We start from the raw sequence: 18,670 nt of genomic DNA, 5'->3' as shown, positions 1-18,670 counted from the left end.
ACACAGAGAAATCTCATACTAATGCCATCTGCTTAAAGACATACTGCATATTACTTTTAAAAGTGCATGCAGATGGAGTCTACTTTTTGAAAGAAATAACTTTTCCCTTCATTGCACTTTTCTTTCAGCATTACTGTGATTCATGTGCAAGGACTGGACCTGCAAGAGAACTGCACATTTGTATAAATGGAGATTTTTGTTTATCACTAAGAGGAACAGAGATCACTGTGAAACTAAGTGAATGCTGAAGTCGGCTTACATTTCAGCGTTCATGGATCCTAAAAGTCATCACTAGTGCTATAACATTTGCCTAATAATTGTATAGCTATACAGTTTGTTTAATCTTTTAAGTGCATTATAATAAATAAGTGCATATACTTCAGGCACAAGCATAGTAAGCATCAACAGCAAAACCACATTTCTCACAGTTTTCCCTAATGTACCATTCACCTTTTTCCCTCAGACCCCCCCCAAAAGCACTTACCCATGTCCACTAATTCCCTCGAACACAGAAGCTGTCAACTGAGAGCCCTGGCTACCAACTCTGCTAAAAGTTTCTTGGTGCCCCAGTTGCAGTGGGTGATAGCCCTCCACAGGCTTCCAAGGGAAATGTGATCATTTCTCGCCCATTCCTGTGTTCTCAGCACCATCCAATTAACAGTGGACCCCAACCAGCAAGGATATCCAGCAGTGAATATTATTGCTAACCCAACTGAGCACCTGCTGGCAAGGTTTCCCTATTTCCCTCTACACTCTAAATGCTCTCATTGTTTATTCATAGAGTCAAGGATTAAAGCCAGAAAGGACCACTGTGATCATCTAACCTCTAATCAGGAACTTTTCCCATTTTTCAACCTCATTCACTTGCTGACATTAGATGTAGATGCAGAACACAGTTTACAGAAAGCTATTTAATTCTCCACCATAATTCAGTCTTCTGGGCTTGTTCGGGTAACCTGGTTTCTTGTTCAGTTGTCTCTGTAGCAGATTTGGAAGGACCATTCTCTGCCAGTGAGTCCAGTTTGAGCTCATTCTTGGAGCATTACTTCAGCTCTGTCTCTGAGGTCCCAATGTGACAACTCAGCAGTTTAAGAGATGTAGAAATCCTGGTACCAGAACTCAAAATCAACCAGGTCCACTGACATTTGTGTAGATTGTGCAGGCTTACACCTGAAAACTTAGAAAAACTGTCATCTGGAGTTTTTCAGACAGTTTCGTTCTCTCTCTCCTTCTTTCCTTTTTGGCTGTAGGTTTTCCCAATAGAACAATGTCGCTGTCAGTGTCAAAAGTGAAATGTATTTCATAGGAGTCTGGGTTTTCCTAGTGGTAGGTGTCCAGAGTGATTCAAGAGACAAAGCTTGAGGAGAAGACCAGTGAGGAAGGATTCAAAGTGTTCCTAGAAACACAAGGACTCTTCAGACCCCAGGTTGGCATAACCTTATTATTAGCTTGGCTAATTAGGGCTGGAAAAATGTTCTTTTAACACACATGGTTCCTTGAGGTGAACTGGATTGTATCTGAATGATTCTGAAACTGGATGGAGCAGAAATGTGACTGTTGGCAGCCCTTTGTGTAGATGTACTCTGAGCTACTTTATTGTTTACTTAATTCTGGTAGGTCAAAGCCTATCTTGGATAATTCTGTATATATATATATATAAATAGACAGCTGTTGCTGATCTGAGTATGGCATCTTAAATAAAAAATACAGACTATCCTTCATACCTGATTTTTAATTGCGGGTCAAGGTAACTGAATTATAGAGAAATCTTAGCTGTTGGTAGCGTACTAGTATGTTTTACTGTCCATGGCAAGCTCAGACAAACACTGTGCTGAAACAAGGTCAGGAATCATTCATGAAAATGGGTCTTTACAGACACAGCCCATGGAGGTACACGGTGAAACAGACATCCACCCTGCAGCCCATGGAGGACTGCATGCCAGAGCAGATGGATGTGCCCTGAAGGAAGCTGCAGCCCATGGACAACTCATGCTGGGGCAGGCTCTTGTCAGGAACTGCAGCCTGTGAAGGGAAGCCCACACAGGAGCAGGTTTTCTGGAAGGACTTGTGGCCCATGGTGGACCCTCACTGGAGCAGTCCATTCCTGAGGGATTGTACCCAATGGAAAGGACCCATACTGGAGCAGTTCTTGAAGAACTGCAGACTGTGGGAAGGACCCATGTAGAAGTTCATGAAGGACTGCCTCCCATGGGAGGGAGCCCATGCTGGAGCAGAGGAAAAGCATTAGGAAGAGGGAGCTTCAGAGGCAAGTGTTATGAACGACCACAACCCTCATTTCACATCCTTCTGCACTACTTGGTGAGAGGAAGTAGAAGAATTATGAGTGAAGTTGAGCCTGCTGAGGGAGGGAGTGAAAGAGTGGTTGGTGGATACCTGGAGGCCAGCCAAGGTCAACGCACCACAACCAAAAAGATGTTTTGAGTGTAAATAAAAGTACATTAGCAAAGTTGTGTTTGGTACCAAAGTGGCAAAGCGATCTTCCTTTACTAGAAAACAACTAATTTTACTGCTCTCTTTAAGGATACAGGTCCAGGTGGAATAGCTTCAACAATGTGCGTCAACTCTGAGTGACACAACAACGCCACAGAAGTCTGGCCTTAGTGAGCAACAGTGCCTGCAAAACTCACAGCTCTCACTGGTTCTCTGAATCTCCCAGACAAAAGTTTGTCTAGTGATGACCTGGAGAGTTTATTTCAAGCAAAGGCATTGGTTTGCTGGGTGACCTTTATTGAGACATCTTGGGTTGTTCTTCTTTTCTCTGCTATGCAATATAAAAAAATATTTCAATACTGATGTGAAACTTAATTCATTAGTATTTGTAAAGCATTTGCTTGTCTGTAGAATAAAGGCATTCTACCTATAAATAATTCTTATCTTTGTCTTATAGTAAAGGTGCCTTATTCTTGCCTTTATAATAAAAACAGAGATAAAACAAAATACTACAGCAAGAGATAGTGAAATATACCTTGGTTCTTGCACAATGTTATATATGCAATTTGTATGTATGTACTAAAACAATGAGAAACCTTAAGAAGAGGAGTGTATACATCAGATCATGTGAATATCTTTCTTGTTGATATTTCAAGACTAAATATTTTTTTTGAAAGATGACCCTTAATGAACAAACTTATGGTCCAAGATGTCCTCATACAAAACTCCTTTCAGATCTTACTTTTCACTGGCTTGCATCTTTTATTCATTTACACATCTGCAAAATGGATTTAAAATAACACCACTTAACCTAGTAGCCTTTGACACTCATTTTACTCCAATGCAGATGAGCGTTTAGGGTGCAAAAGAGATGAAAACTACATTCATTGCCTTCTCTGTGAAATATAAATGTGAGATGGTGGCAGAAATTAATATATTCTTGATATAACCAGCAAGCTCAGTTCTTGGTGGGAAAAGTTTATAAAAGCAAAACAGGCTCCTTGTATAATTGTAAAAAAAAATGTATCTGGCTGAGTCTTTATGTACTCAAAAGAAACACACACATATAGCACTGGAGATTCTTGCAAAAATATCAGTATGCCTGACTGTACTTGGTCACAATGCCTTTATTAGGATTTTACACTAAGTCCTCTTGTTTATTCCTACTGATTGTCACTCCAATACAAACACTTTAAATGAATTCTTTAATTGCACACTAGTCCATATAAGCAAACAGAAAATCAGTGTCCATTATGTCTGTCAATGAGAGAAAATTCTTAATTATCTGTAAATGCATACGTGCACACACATATACACATTCTGGATTTTTACCCTACAAGTCCCAGTAAACTACTCAGCTGCTAAGTACCGTATAAGTTCCTTGAGATATTGTGACCAGATGGTTCACAGGGCTAGTAATGGATTATAGTGTTTTCTAGCTCCAGATTGCCAGTTCAAATCTGGGTCAGGTTGACACTGTCTGAAAATTATTACTGTTTGGTGGCTTACATGAAATGAGTTGGAGACCTCAATATAGTTCCTAAAGGCTGGGTTAATGTAACACAAATGTCACCAGATGATTGTCGGTTTCGGAGCTTGGGCTGAAGCACACTGAAGTCAGTGGAAAAACTTCCATTGATTTCAGTGGGTATTGAATTAGGTCTTAATTATGGAGAATGAATCCCTTATACTCTCAGAAGTGGTTATCTACAAGGGGGTGAAGGATGGCCGTGAACTGCTTCTGGGACACATGTACTGCTGCCTGCTAGGATAAAGCAGAAGGAAATGCTTATCTGTCCTTGTACTTCATGGAGTATGCAGATATCAGGATGGGCCAGTTCTAGACTAAAATGCACTAATCTTTCTGAATTTAGGCAAAAGTGGACTGACAGAATGTGGTAGAGGGCCAAATTTTCTCTGAAGAGTTTGCAATAACATTGTCTCGTTAGGCTCAGTTCTGGCCAACAGGTCAGATAAATGGCTCCTAAGTTTATCACAGGTCACCTGCTCTCACCCAAGGATAATTTTGGTTTTCTTTGAAGAGCAGACCTCCTTTGAACTCCACAGATGACGACCTGGTTTCAGTTTGGGGCATGTTTTGTCACCATCCAGACTCCATTAGTGCAGCAGTGAATGAGAAGTGACTTGACCCTTGGGGAGAAGTGCTATAATAGAGAAGAAATATTAGATATTAAAGACTCTGTAGTTTGACTGACTGGAAATTTAAAACAGACAATTTAAAGTGGGAAATGAGGCACAGTATTATTGCACTAGTTGATTAACCAGGAGATAAGCCAGTAGCAAAAATGGAGGATTTGCCATTTCTGTCTTCACATCAAGTTCAGATATGTCTGGAAGATATTTATTAATCAGTTGTGCTACTGGATTATGTCCAGTAACACTGTTTGCATTGTGATAGTGATGTAGTATTATTGCCAAGGGACCCACACAAAGACATAAAACTGAGCTGCTAATCTAGTGAACTACATGTATTTACTCCTGCTTTCTGCTGTCTTTAGAGCTTTGGTTTCTATTCCTACTACAGCAGCACTCAAATACAACTGGGATTTCATACTTTCTGTAGCCCATAAGTTAAATTAATTCAAATTTCAAAGTTAGCTCCTGGCTGTATACCTGAGAACTCAATGTCTAATTTATTTGATATTCTTCTATGATAAGTTCGCCTGAAGGGAAAGTGGTGGATGTAGTTTTTTCTGCATTTTAGTAAGGCTTTTGGTACCAGCCCTCTCTATAGACTCCTGAGGAAGGAACATGGGAGATGCTGAGTTCTTCTCCCTGCTATACAGTGACAGGACACATGGGAATGGTTCAAAGCTGCATCAGGGGAGGTTTAAACTGGATGTTAGGAAGCATTTTAACAAGAAAGTGGTGAAACACTGGAAGATGCTTCCTATGGATGTAGTCGATGCCCAAAGTCTGTCAGAATTGAAGAGGCATTTGGACAATGCCCTTAATAACGTGTTTTAACTTTTGGTCGGCCCTGAATTGGTGAAGTTGTTGAACTTGGTGATCGCTGTAGGTCCTTTTCAGTTGGAACTATTCTATTCTATTCTATTCTATTCTATTCTATTCTATTCTATTCTATTCTATTCTATTCTATTCTATTCTATTCTATTCTATTCTATTCTATTCTATTCTATTCTTGTCATCGTATTCAATAGATCTGGCATTTGTTTTTTAATAAAATATCTTTTTTTTTTCTCCCTTAGCAAAACATTTATGGCTCTATATTTAACCAGATGCTGGTGACTTTCAGATTTTACGTTATACATACATGCTCTAAACAAAGTTGCAGGTTTTCTGTTGAATTATTTTATTTTAGAATCTCTCATTTGTTTGCCAGTATACCATTTAGCTTAGATTAAACAACTATCCTTATCAGTTTTTGTTGATGATCAGTAATAATTGATACTTTGAGGATGTTCCTCTCCATTAGGAGACCAAATAAACCAAATTTTGACACTGGGACATGAACAGAGTGGAGGGAATAGGAAAAAAATATTTTCATAGTAGAAGAGGCAGTATGGATGTTCAGTTTAGTCTTGAGATTAAGAGCAAGATAAGCTACAAAAAGAGTTTGTGTGGAGGGGAAAACTTGAAGGAAATAAATTAATGAAAGTTTATGATTTTTGTCTAGGCCTTTACTGTCTTAAACAGGAAAGCAAAAGTGTTTAAAATGCAGAATTTATTGTTATATTATGCCAAATGTGCATGAAGAGAGAAAATCACGAAACAATAAAGTCGTATCTTCATTGGGATGCTGTCAAGCAGGTCAAGTGGTGTGAGAGGCAGTTCTGATTTCAACACCTAACATTTGGATGAAGAATGATGTTCATTTACCAGAAGACATATCAGACATCAGGTCTGTACTTGAGCTGTGCTATAAAACTAGATATGGCTTAAAACCTACTTGCTTTTTTGATTAAACTTGTATTTATTTAGTGATGGATTACTGCTGATGCTGTTTAATGATAAAATTGTTATGTCTTTTTTATTAAGCATAACTAGATTTTAATGAAGAGGTAATTTAGATCATTTCAGCTGCATTCTTTGCATGTTTATAAGCATGGTGTTTCCCATCCAAAAGTTTAGGGTGGATGAAACGTGTATAAAAGGAATCTGTAAGGAATGTTCAGATTTACACATAAACTCAGGAAAATCTGTTGTTCAGATTCCTAAAATGTTTCAGTATCATATATTTAACTTCAGATGTAAATGTATTATGTTTGTGGGTATATATATATAATATTCAATATAAAATGATGTTTATTTGGAAAAGAAGTCTTATTCAGTAGAATAGTTCTTCATCTAATACTAACATAGCCTTATCCTATAAATGTTAATTCCCAGAAAAACAGGACCCATCACTGAATGAAAAAAGATCCTTCTGTTTTTTGTTCCTACTTAAGGAAGTTATGAATTAGAAGAAAAATAGTCACTTGAAGAATGAAAATAGAAATTTGTAAATGGACAAGTCAGCTTAGCATTTCTGCTACTGAATGGTCATGGGAAAATTCCATTATTTATCTACACAAAAATTTGTAGGTAAAGATGGTTGAAGACATATAAGTGCAATCAGCATGATACTGATTTCAAGTTAAACAGCTCTGCCATTTACTGTATTCATGCTGGTTGGTGCCATGCAGACGTACACTCAAGTGCTACCTCTAGAAGATGAATTTTGGCCACAGCCTCAGATTTGTGTGTCTAATAGTTCACTGAAGTAACCAAAGTTTGTATTGAAAATCCAGGTTCTGGTTTTGGTGGTGGAGAACTCTTGGGTAAACTGGAAGGGCAGTAAGTAGGATTACAACCCTAGACTTCAAGAGAGCTAACTGAGCTAACTTTGGCCTCTTCGATGTCCTGCTTGGAGGAATATTACAGGTTAGAGCTCTAGAAGGTAGAGGGGTCCAAGAGAGCTGATTAATATTCAAGCATCACTTCCTTCAAGCTCAAGACTGATGCATCCCTATGAGCAAGAAATTGAGCAAAGAGAGCAGGAGACCTGCATAGATGAGCAAGGAGCTTCTGACAAAACTCAGATGGGAGAAGGAAGTTTACAGGATGTGTGAAAAGAGACAGACCATTTGGGAAGAATATAGGAATGTTATTAGAGTATGCAGGGATGTGGTGAGAAGGCCAGCTCCACTTGGAATTGAATCTGCCAGGGAATGTCAAAGACAACAAGAAAAGCTTCTTCAAGTACATCAGCAGCAAAAGGAAGATTAGAGAGAATGTAGGCCCACTGCTGAATGAGGTGCGTGCCCTGGTGATAGAGGTTACAGAGAAGGCAGAGTTAGTGCTTCTGTCTTTACTGCTAAGACTGGCCCTCAGGAATCCCAGAACCTGGAGGTAAGAAAGTCTGCAGAAAGGAAGACTTTCTCTTGGTTGAGGAGAATCAGGTAAAAGATTGGTTAGGCAAATTGGACACCCACAAATCCATGGGCCTTGATGGGATGCACTTATGAGCACTGAGGGAGCTGCCAGATGTGATTGCTAAACCACTCTTCATCATCTTTGAAAGGTCATGGAGAACAGGAGAGGTGTCTGAGGACTGGAGGAAAGCCAATGTCACTCCAGTCTTCAAAAAGTGCAAGAAGGTGATGGAACAGTTCATTCTGGATGTCATGTCCAAGTATGTGAAGGAAAAGAAGGTTATTGGGAGTAGTCAACATGGATTCACCAAGGTGTAATCAAATTTGACCAACCTGATAGCCTTCTGTGATGGCACAACTGCTGGAGTAAATGAGGGGACAGCAGTGAATGTTGCCTACCTTGACCTCAGCAAGGCTTTTGGAACTGTCTCCCATAGCATCCTCATAGATACTCTCAAGAAATTTGGGTCAGATGATGGATTGAGAACTGGTTGTATGGCAGAGCTCAGAGGGTTGTGATCAGCGGTGCAGTCTAGTTGGAGGACTGTAGATAGCACTGTATGTCAGTACTGAGTCCAGTCTGGTTCAACCTGTTCATCAGTGACCTGGATGAAGGGATAGAGTGCACCCTCAGCAAGTTTGGTGATGATACAAAACTGGGAGGAAGAGCTGACACACCAGAAAGCTGTGCTGCCATTCAGTGAGACCTGAACAGGCTGGAGAGCTGGGAGGAGAGAAACCTAATGAAGTTCAGCAAAGGCAAGTGTGGGAACCTGCACCTGGGGAGGAATAACTTCATGCACCCCAGTACAGGTTGGGGGCTGACCTGCTGGAAAGCAGCACTGCAGAGAAGGACTTGGGAGTCCTGGTTGACTACAGGTTGACCATGTGCCCTTGTGGCCAACAAGGCCAATGGTATTCTGGGTGCATTAGGAAGAGTGTGAGGTGGAGGGAGGTTCTCCTCCCCCTCTACTCTGTCCTGGTGAGGCCACTTCTGGAGTACTGCATCCAGTTCTGGACTCCCCAGTTCAAGAAAGACAAGGAAATACTGGAGAGTCCAGTGGTGGGCTGCAAAGATGATGTGGGGGCTGGAGCATCTTTTATACAAGCAAAGGCTGGAAGAGCTGGGGCTGCTCAGTCTGGAGAAGACTGAGAGGGATCTTATTGATGCTTATAAATACCTTAAGGTTGGGTGTCAAGTTAGAGTTTTAATATGAGATATCCACACTACCCAACTTCAGCAACCTTATTTAGATATCCAAGTTAGATGCTGGAGCCCCTAGATCAGGGGTGTCAAACTCATATTCACTGACGGCCACATCAACCTCACTGTTGCCTTCAAAGGGCCAAACGTAATTTTAGGACTGTATAAGTGTAACTACTCCTACACCCCTGCCCCAGATGCTCTGTCTGGCCAATGGAGAAGAAAGCTGCCTCCAAAAGGCAGTTCAGAACACAACATGAGTGAAGCTCACACCCTGCATTGACAGCAAAAGAAATTGTTAATTACACATAAACACTATCAAGATAGCCTCCTAAGTTGTGAACACTTTGCATTATATACTTTAGTCTCCTACAAGTTAACATCTGCTCCAGGGCTTTCCTACAATGTGGCTACTACACCAGTCTTTCTTCTTCTCAAAGAATTCCTTATATTTGACTCTAAGAAGAGATTTGTAAGTCTATGAAAAAAAACAATAGGTACATGCTTAACTACAGTTTTCCCCAGCCATTTGTATTGGTCATGAAATTTTACATTGCTTCAGTTGGTAACATGAAAAATTTTTAAAGTAACCTAAACAAGATAAATATCAGAAAAATGCAAAGAAATTGATAAAACGTTTTTTAGCACAAGAACATTTTGGGGCTCCCTGAGTTCTATTACACATTTTCTCAAGTACAGTATCTAAATTTCTTGCACTCATTCAGTGCTTTCAGGAGACTCTTGGTGATGCATGAGAGATTTCAATGCACAGCTAACATGAACTCTGAAGGAAGAATAGAGCCCTTTAGTTTCCTCCTGTCTGTGGAAATCTTCAGATGTTCTGAGCTGCCTTTTGATACTCTTCAGAAGTGTAGCTGGAGCATGGTTGAGAATTTAAGTGTGATAATCCCATGTTGCTAGTAATATTATAAGTAAATTAAATGTTAAGAGATAACAAAAGACTTCTTTTTTTTTTTTTTTTTTTTTCTATTTTCAGCTAAAGAAATAGGGAGTTGAAAGCAGCAGAATATTTCACAGGTTGTGGTAGAAATCTGACTAACATCGGTGCCTTTTTTTTTTTTTTAATGCAGTCAGACTTAGCTGATTTGTACTTATTTTATACATATGTCTGGGCAACCAAAGGAAGTAAGTACTATCTGATCTCACAACAAATGCCTTGACAGAAAATACTATAGGCTGCAGAATCCAAAGTTACTGACCACCCACTGTGTTGCATTTATTATCAGGAAAACTCATAGGAAAGCTACCACTCTCACCAAGTCTGTGCACAGAGACCCAGTAGCAGCTGTCACTCTTGGAGAAGTTGATTTATATTGAAATTACAGAAAATACAAATAACAAATAAGTTTCTGGACTGCCACATAATGGTCTATTTAAGGCACTTTATAAACTGCTTTTATCCACACTGAGTTTGAGTGAACTGTGATATAACAAAACATATAAGAGCCATGTGGGGCTTTTTTTTTTTTTTTTTTAAATTAATACAGTCTTGTTTGCACTGGCAGTGGGCGAGAAGGTTGGAGCAACACTTAATGCCAGTCAAAAAGGTATCAGCAAGGAGGCTGAGCAGCGATGGCTGGAATTATGACTGGGTTAAACTTTGCACTTTTGGGAGGCATTCAGCCTACTTCTGAATTAAAAATCTACTAAACCATAGCCAGAAGAGAGACAAGGAGCTGGGTAAGAGACAAAGCTGGTGAAATAAAGATCAGACCTTATTTACATTGTGTCTAGAACTGAGTTCTCAGTTCACTATTTTCTTATTTTCTGGTCTACTTTGATACATAGTAAAACCCACGGCTTTTCAGAATTTTGCTAAAAGCATTCTGACATGGCTTCCTGGTAGATGTTTTTTCAGGACTCTGCAAGTCTTTGGTTTGGATACAAACACAGAAGGCCTGTCAAGCACAAGGATTGAAGTAGAACCAAGCATCCCTCTTCCATCAAAATGCCTATTGACCAGAAAATGATTTCAGGCTGACCCAAAATATTTATGAATTCTGTTGAATTTGGCAAACTGTTTTGCATAAACAAAGCAATAAAAAAAAAAGGAAAAAAAAAAAAAAGGAAAAATTCTCTCCAGAAAAATCTGCTTCATTTCAGTCTCTTTGAAGGAAAACATAGTATTGCCAAATGACAGATTTGAAAATTGTCTTTAGAAACAGACCTTTACAAAGAGTTTTGTAAAACCTCACACAAACCAAAATGTTTTCACTGACCGTGATCTTGCCCCTTCTCCTCTCTGCTCTCTTGAGCAAATTGATCATGTTTATTTCAGGCAGACCTGACTTTTTTCCCAACTTTTCAGTTTCATGTAATGTTAGTTCAGCGTAGGTATAGGTAGCTCTGCACTGAGATATCTCATAAACACTTCCTGCTCTCAGTGTTTTATAATGGCTTTCCTGCTTTAGTGCTGGCACTGCTGACCCCTTGCAGCTTGCGGTAACAGGGTTGATTTTTTAATTCAGGGTAACAGGGAATTGTGTGACATGGCTCAAACTGTAATCACTCCAACCAATGAGGCTCCCAGGTCTGCAGCATCACATTTGTCTAGGGCTGACTAGATGTAACCTGCAAATATCTAGAGCAGGAATGTCACTATTAAGAGCCTAACCCAAATCTCAAAGCAGTGCACTTTTTTCCACCAACACACCACTATTTGCTATTTAACTGCAATGTTTTCTAGGTGCTTATCTCCTGTTTTCAGCTGCTGCATCGAGTCACCTCAAGTGGTTGCAGAGATTCATTTTTCCATTCCATACAAAGGCCTGGTCTTGTCAACAAATTTTGTATGTGCTTTTAGGGTTAATGGAATGTAATGAGCACTGTTGGCTTTGCTTGCTGAGCATGTGGGTGTCAGGACAGTGGGAACAGGCTGTCTGGCTGGTGCTGTGGGACTGGGAATGACAGGGATGCTGGTGCAGCATTCACACTTGGGGCTGCTGTCAAGAACTGGTCAGAGCTGCCCAGGGACTGGAAAGGCAAATATGGGATCTAAGTAATGAGTCAATATAGAAGCAACATAAATAACTCCAGAATCTGCCAGTCTAGTCCACCTGAGCCAGAGGAAATCTTACCTTGTGTTTGACCATTTCTCTTTATTATAGTGGGAGGGGTTTGAACTTCTTGGTGACCTTACATGAGGTCTCCTTTATAACTTATTAGACTAGCTGGCAAATTCTTGTAGGGAAACTGAGGTACAATACTCCAGTATTGTGTCCTGCTAATAGAGATTACCCTGCAAGTAGCAAAATGTGCTTCTAAATGGTTGCACTGCTGTACATCATGTGTTGCTTTTTGTTAGTGGCTTCCAATAATGCAACAAATATATTTAATCTAGTATGCACACAATACATTCACTTGGTAGGGACAAAAATGTTCATGTCTCTCTCAAAACACAGTGATATAAGTATAACCAATGTTAAACACCTATCTACCTTCTGCTGGAAGCGCATTTCAAAACACAACTTTCTGTAGTGGTGGGACAGGACATTAAGGGGTTTACAGAGATATAAGGGTGAATTTTTGAATAGTATCATTGGGGTCTTCCTGCTGACATCATTAGAAATTTCACCATTCCCACACATCATGAATGTGTGTAGAGACAGAGCTGAAACATAAAGACTCAATGCTTTGTCTTAAATTTACATGTGTAATTAGCGTGCCAACCAATAAGAATGCTGTTGACTTTGAGTGCATACAAGAAAGGGTAGGGATGGTAAATTCTGTAGTTATATTCCAGATGTCACTTGATCCACCCAACTCAACTTTTTCTCCATAAGACTCTTCCCTGCATTCATGGGATTCAGCTCTTTCTGACTCCTTCCTTGGCTCACACTGCATCTCCAGCAGGTCATGGTTCTAGCAAGCTCTGCTGCACTGTAAGGATGCTGAGAGAGCTTCCTGGACTGGAAATATTGTTGAGGGGAAGCTCTGTGCTGCCATTGGTAGATTTCTGTATGTGGAAAATCTTCTGATATGGAGTTAGCTTAGGTGCCCTTGCACTGTGTTGACTACTTCTAGGTACAACCATGAACCAGTAAGCAAGGTTTAGCACTCCCTCCACATTGCTTGCCAGTGAACTTCAGTGGCTGAAGATATTTATCTCTTTTGATATGGTCACAAATGTGAGCAAGATCTCTACTAAGAACCTAAAATGTATAGTGATTGTAGTTCAAAAGAGATGACTTACGCAATAACCCTCCCCACAACTGATGTTGCACATCTTGTATAACAAATCTCTTCTGCTTTTCTCTGCAACAAAGCTATTAATAGCTCAAATTTCTAGTTAAACAAAACAAAACAAACAAAAAACCAAAACAAAACAGAAAAAAACACCAAACCCAAAACAAAACAAAAAACACACCAGAAAAAACAAACCAAACCAAACCTGGTCAATCCTGTAGTTTCTTTTACTTACTAAGGAAATCTTTCTTTATCCTTTCAGCTATCAAGTTCCAGCTGTTCCCAGAGATCACTTTTGTGTCAGGAAGGAATTACTTTAACAATTCCATAAAGAAATATTTGCTTATACAGACTGTTTAGCTTTGACTGTTGTTCAAGGGACATTGTCTCTTTGCTGCCACTGACTGTTTCTCTACCTCTTAAGCAGTCCACCTGGCTGCCCACCATGAGCCGTCCTCTCCCAGCCAAAGTGATCGTGTGTGATTTTCACATTCCATACCCCGACTGCCAGAGTTAGATCATACCCTCATGACCCATATAAAATCTGTTATAAATTTTCTCTTCCTACAAAATATAAATTATTAACAGACCTTAAGTCTCTGTTGCACTAACTATTCAAAGTCATGTGTTTTTTTTTTTTTAAACAGTACAAGCAAAGACATTACAGCAATTATTTTTATTCTGCAACATAAGTGGATTAGATTTATCACTGTTGGTTCAGGTCCCACAGTAAAGTAGGTTTATTTATTTTTAGTTTGGGTTAACAAAGAGAAGGAGGTGTCCAAAATCCTTTTACATACATCTGTTAGATTTGAACATGGGAGCTCTGGTGCTCGCTTTTTCTCATTCGTCTGCTTCATTGCTCTCAGTCTGGAGGGTCAGAATAGTGCTGATGGGAGAGTACAACCACTCCTCACAGAGTGAAACATGTCGGGCAAGCACAAAACTGAATATGTGGTTGTATCCTAACATAAAAGTAAATATGAGTATAGATGCTGCAGAGGCATTTGCCAAAGCCTTTTTTTATGGAGACATGCAAATGTGTGTGTACTGTTCCTCCCAAGAATTAAGAAGTGTGTTAGACTCTTCAGTAGTTTAACCAATATGTATTTTTTCTACTTTTCAGGATGATGGGTTGGGCTTGATTGTCTGCTATCACAAGAAAAGGAGAAGTAGTGGAACACGACTGAGCTGGGACACGACTGAGCTGGGATACTGGGGGAAGACACTGCATTATCAGACTTATGATCCGTGCTGCTGACAAACAGTTCAGGGTAATGATTGCTGTAGTTTCTGTTCCTTCTCCTCCTCCTTGAAGTAACAGCTCTTACGCTGACCCCTCCTAGGGAGCACCAGTGCAACCTGTCTGGCTGCACAGGGGCCTGGCCCAGGTGGCAGAGGAAGGAGATCCTGGGGCTGCTCTGCTGTCCCAGCTACTAACTCTCTGTGCCTCTGGCTGCTAAATGGTGAATTATTCAGCCAGTTTCAGGGGGGTCCAGTGGGTACTCACAGGTTCAGAGGGCTGGGGAGATGGTGCCTGGGAGCAGCCAGATGTGCTGTTTCTATCTCTGTGCTACTGTATGCTCTTCTGGTGGGGATCCCACAGAGCAACACAGGTCTCAGAGACTCTTAGCTGCATGGATCCTCAGGGAGCTGAATAGCTAAACTAAAATTGGGTATCTGCATTTTAGTTTGTTAATACTTTTTTTTTTTTTTTCCAAAACCAACAGGGTTTTTTAAGGAAGCTAGACCAAAGCCTGTTTCAGTAGTGCATTTATATCACGTTTAATGAGTTAACCTTAGCATCTCATAGGATATATTTTTAATTTCCTGCCCAAAACATCTGTGTGATATTGTGGCATGTTTTTAAGCAGCAGACATTTCCACAGAAGACGCACTAGTGCTTCTGCAATGACTGTACATCTGATTTGCAAAGTACCTTGAGATCCTCCACGTTCCTCCTGGGAAATACTGTCTCTGGCTTGTATTTCTATAAGGTTGGTAGATTCATTAAAAATCCTGGGAAATTCTACATAACGATTTTGTAGCAATGTCTGCTGGTTTTCATAACTTTTTAGTATGTCAGGTTATTCTTGCCTCATGACAGGTCAGTTCTTTCACAACAGAGTTCTCCATCATTGACTTGACATCCACAGGTCGACAGTCTGCCATTTAAAAGTAAACAGTGTCTAAGACACCATACATAATCATTTTCAAAGTCATACAGTCATTTTTCTACAATCAAGAGATTCCACAAATTTTGCCTACTATAGGCACAAGAAATAATGATCAGGACAAAAATTCTCGGGTTTTATATAATAGTGCTGTGTTCTTAATTTTTCGTAACTGAAAAAAAGCCCTGAAGCTCTAGTTATCAGGCCACTATCAGGTAACAAACTATGAACATAATTCGTGGATCAACAGGAACATAAAATTATGGTGAAATATTGAAAACCACTGCATATGATCTGCTGGCAGTATTTAATACTACATCTGATTTTTTTTTTTTTTATTTGAAAGAAAAAAAATGTTTTACAAGTATTTTCTATGGACAATGATTTGTCCTTTCTGTATGTAGCACTTTCATCTTAAGTGCAGCAAAAACTTTACAAGCCAGCTGGGGTACACAGCAATTTTACTGGCTAAGTTTGCACAGAGGCACAGAGGCACACCCAAATTGAAACCTGGATATGAAAGAGAGCCTCTGGTGTAGCTCAGAACAGAGTCCCAGACTCCTCATTCTTCATAGACAACACAAAATACTGGAATACAATCAGTTTTGCTGCCTTTAGTATTCATTGCACATCCTCAGAATGTCATGGCATCTCTGATGCGAGACCTTAAATCTTCCAAGCAAATATTTATGTAAGAAACATTAGCAATTTAACTGTGATACTGAGAGGAATCGTAGTTTGGGTTTCTGTTTCCTTAGAAAAAGACCAAGGACCAAACTCTTACCAGATTAAATAAAACCCCACTTTCTTATTTGGATTCATGCTGTTGTCTGAGAAGAATTCATAGAGAGATTTGGCCTGTTTTCTGAATCATAAGCTTCTTTGAGGTTTACACATTGCTGCTATTCCACCTTCCTCTCTGCTAAGTGCAGACTTGATTTCCATGATGCCTTTCATCTTCCTGAACAAATAGCAGTCTTTTCTGTTGTCCTCCGTAGTTTTCCCATCTGATTTCTTTCTGTCTTGAGCAACTGAGAAAACTAGATATGCCATTTCTGATCCAGTAGGGGTCTCGTTTATACTATGTTCACCCATTTCCCTTGGTTGTTTCATAAAAAAAAAGTTCCTTTGGCCTATCTGCATTTCTGGCTATCTGCATTAAAGACTTACATTCTTCTTTCATTTACAATAGCACATGCTTGTTATCCTTCACAAGACAATATTGTCTCTTAAGCTGAAAGAGCTCATACACTCCATATCAGCAGTAAACTCACTTTCAGCAATGCCTGGAGACATCTTCAATGCAAACTTTGTAGCTGGCACATCCCTTTGCTGTGCTGCTCTTTAAGTTCCTGATGTCTGCTGGGACCCACAGGGGCCTCCTTCTGCTGTCACCCGATTTCCACACTATTCTTTCTGTGGCTTTGCAGGAAGAATTCCCATGTGAAGGTTGCTCTTTAAGCCCCAACTCCACACAGACCCATGAGAAAAGTTATTTGGTTTATGTCTATGTGAAACAAATAGCGCACTTGAAAGTGCAGATAATGAAACGGTGCCAAAGGGCATCAAGGCTTTGAGCGATGGATGTTCTCTGGTGCTGGAGGCTGGCCAGCCTGACCTGCAGCTTTGCATCTGGCCGTGTTGCGTCCTTCGTGTACCACGTGCTTTGCACTGAATCTGAATGCACTCCAAGGGACAATACCAGTGCCTGTGGGATTAACTGTCCTGCTTCAGGGAAACTGAGACTTTCTGTTAGTTTAGCCTCTCTTAACTAAGCCTAACCCTCAAAATCCCAAACCAAATGTATTGGAACACTAACAGAGTATTTGCTCCACTGGTGGTACTTGCTCTACCCTGCGGGATCTGCACTCTCCTCCACCTGCTGGACAGTGCCAGGATTTAGAAAGTAAGCTCCCCAGGGGAGAGTATAAGAGAGGTAAAAGAGAGTCCTAATCCCATCTGTTCCTTTCATACCACCAAAACAACTATCTATTAATAGTTTTTATATCACTACTTGGCCATGAAAAACTGCAAAGCTTTTCAAGATATATGTTATCCTGAGATGAAATGCAATAGTCTGTCATTTTCTGTTTAAAAGCCTTGTCATCATCAAATGATTACAAAATCTGATTTCTCTGTTAGTTTATTTGGATTGTTAATAGAACAAAATTTTAACAGTATGCCGCCTTTAACTTTTTAGGGGTCCCAAAAACTCTACAAACAACATACAGGACTTGCTTCGCTCTTTGCGGAGTTGCAGTCATCTCCAGACTGAAATACAGCAATGATTTAGCATTGCTATATAATTTTTTAGAGAGAACATTATGAGAAATGTCATTTGCAGTAGAACTGCAAGGGAGACGTTGGTCTGCAGGATATAAATTTCCAGCTGGAGTCTGACGAAGAGAGCTGAGCACACGGACTCGTAAAGCAGCAGTGTGGGACTGTCAGTGCTCCTGATCTCATTGAATCTTCTCCGGCAGCAATGTCCTCCAGCATCGTGCTGCTATGTCTGCTCTGCTCTGACTCAGAAAGGAGAATGTCACCTACTGACTCACCGGCGTTCTCCGTCATCTTGGGTTGCACTGGAAATCTTTAATGCATGCAGAGAGACCAAAGTCAATCCCCATTGCCTTGTGAATGAGATTTACTAGGCAGAAGCAGGACTGGATTGCATTTGCCAGGCTTCACTTCCAAAGCAGACCTCTGCAGCCTGCACCAGGCTCCTCTCACCCTCCAGCTACCTTTTCTCTCAAGGACCTGTTTTGTCTGACCTGAGCTACTCGCTTTAATTTAGGCATTGTGGAATATGTCGCTGCTCAGCAACTCACTGAAGGCTATGATCTACAATCATTATTTCATTTCAGCGCCTCATCAGCTCCTGATGTTCTGGTCGATACATTAGTAATGTTTTTTGCATGCATTTATCACTCCCAGGTGTCACACAAATGTTATGGGGACCACAGCTGGTTTGCAAACCAGGTAGCAGGGCTGAGGCTGGACTTTCCAAGCAGAGACAACTGCAAAGCAGGATTTAATCTTAGCCACAGGCTGCAACCATGACTATTGGGTTAGATACCAAAAAGATCAGTGCTTTTCAGATCAAGGCTGTGCCCAAATGGTAAGTCAGGGAATATGTGCAGTGAAGGAAGGCAGGGAACTTTGGGACTTGTATACATTGGCTGCTTAAACCCAAGGCCACTATTGATTGTTAATGTAAATTCACTTGTATTATTGCT

The sequence above is a fragment of the Patagioenas fasciata genome, chromosome 3, assembly GCF_037038585.1.
Source record: "Patagioenas fasciata isolate bPatFas1 chromosome 3, bPatFas1.hap1, whole genome shotgun sequence".
NCBI classification, from domain to species: Eukaryota; Metazoa; Chordata; class Aves; order Columbiformes; family Columbidae; genus Patagioenas; species Patagioenas fasciata.
This window is presented reverse-complemented; position numbering follows the sequence as displayed.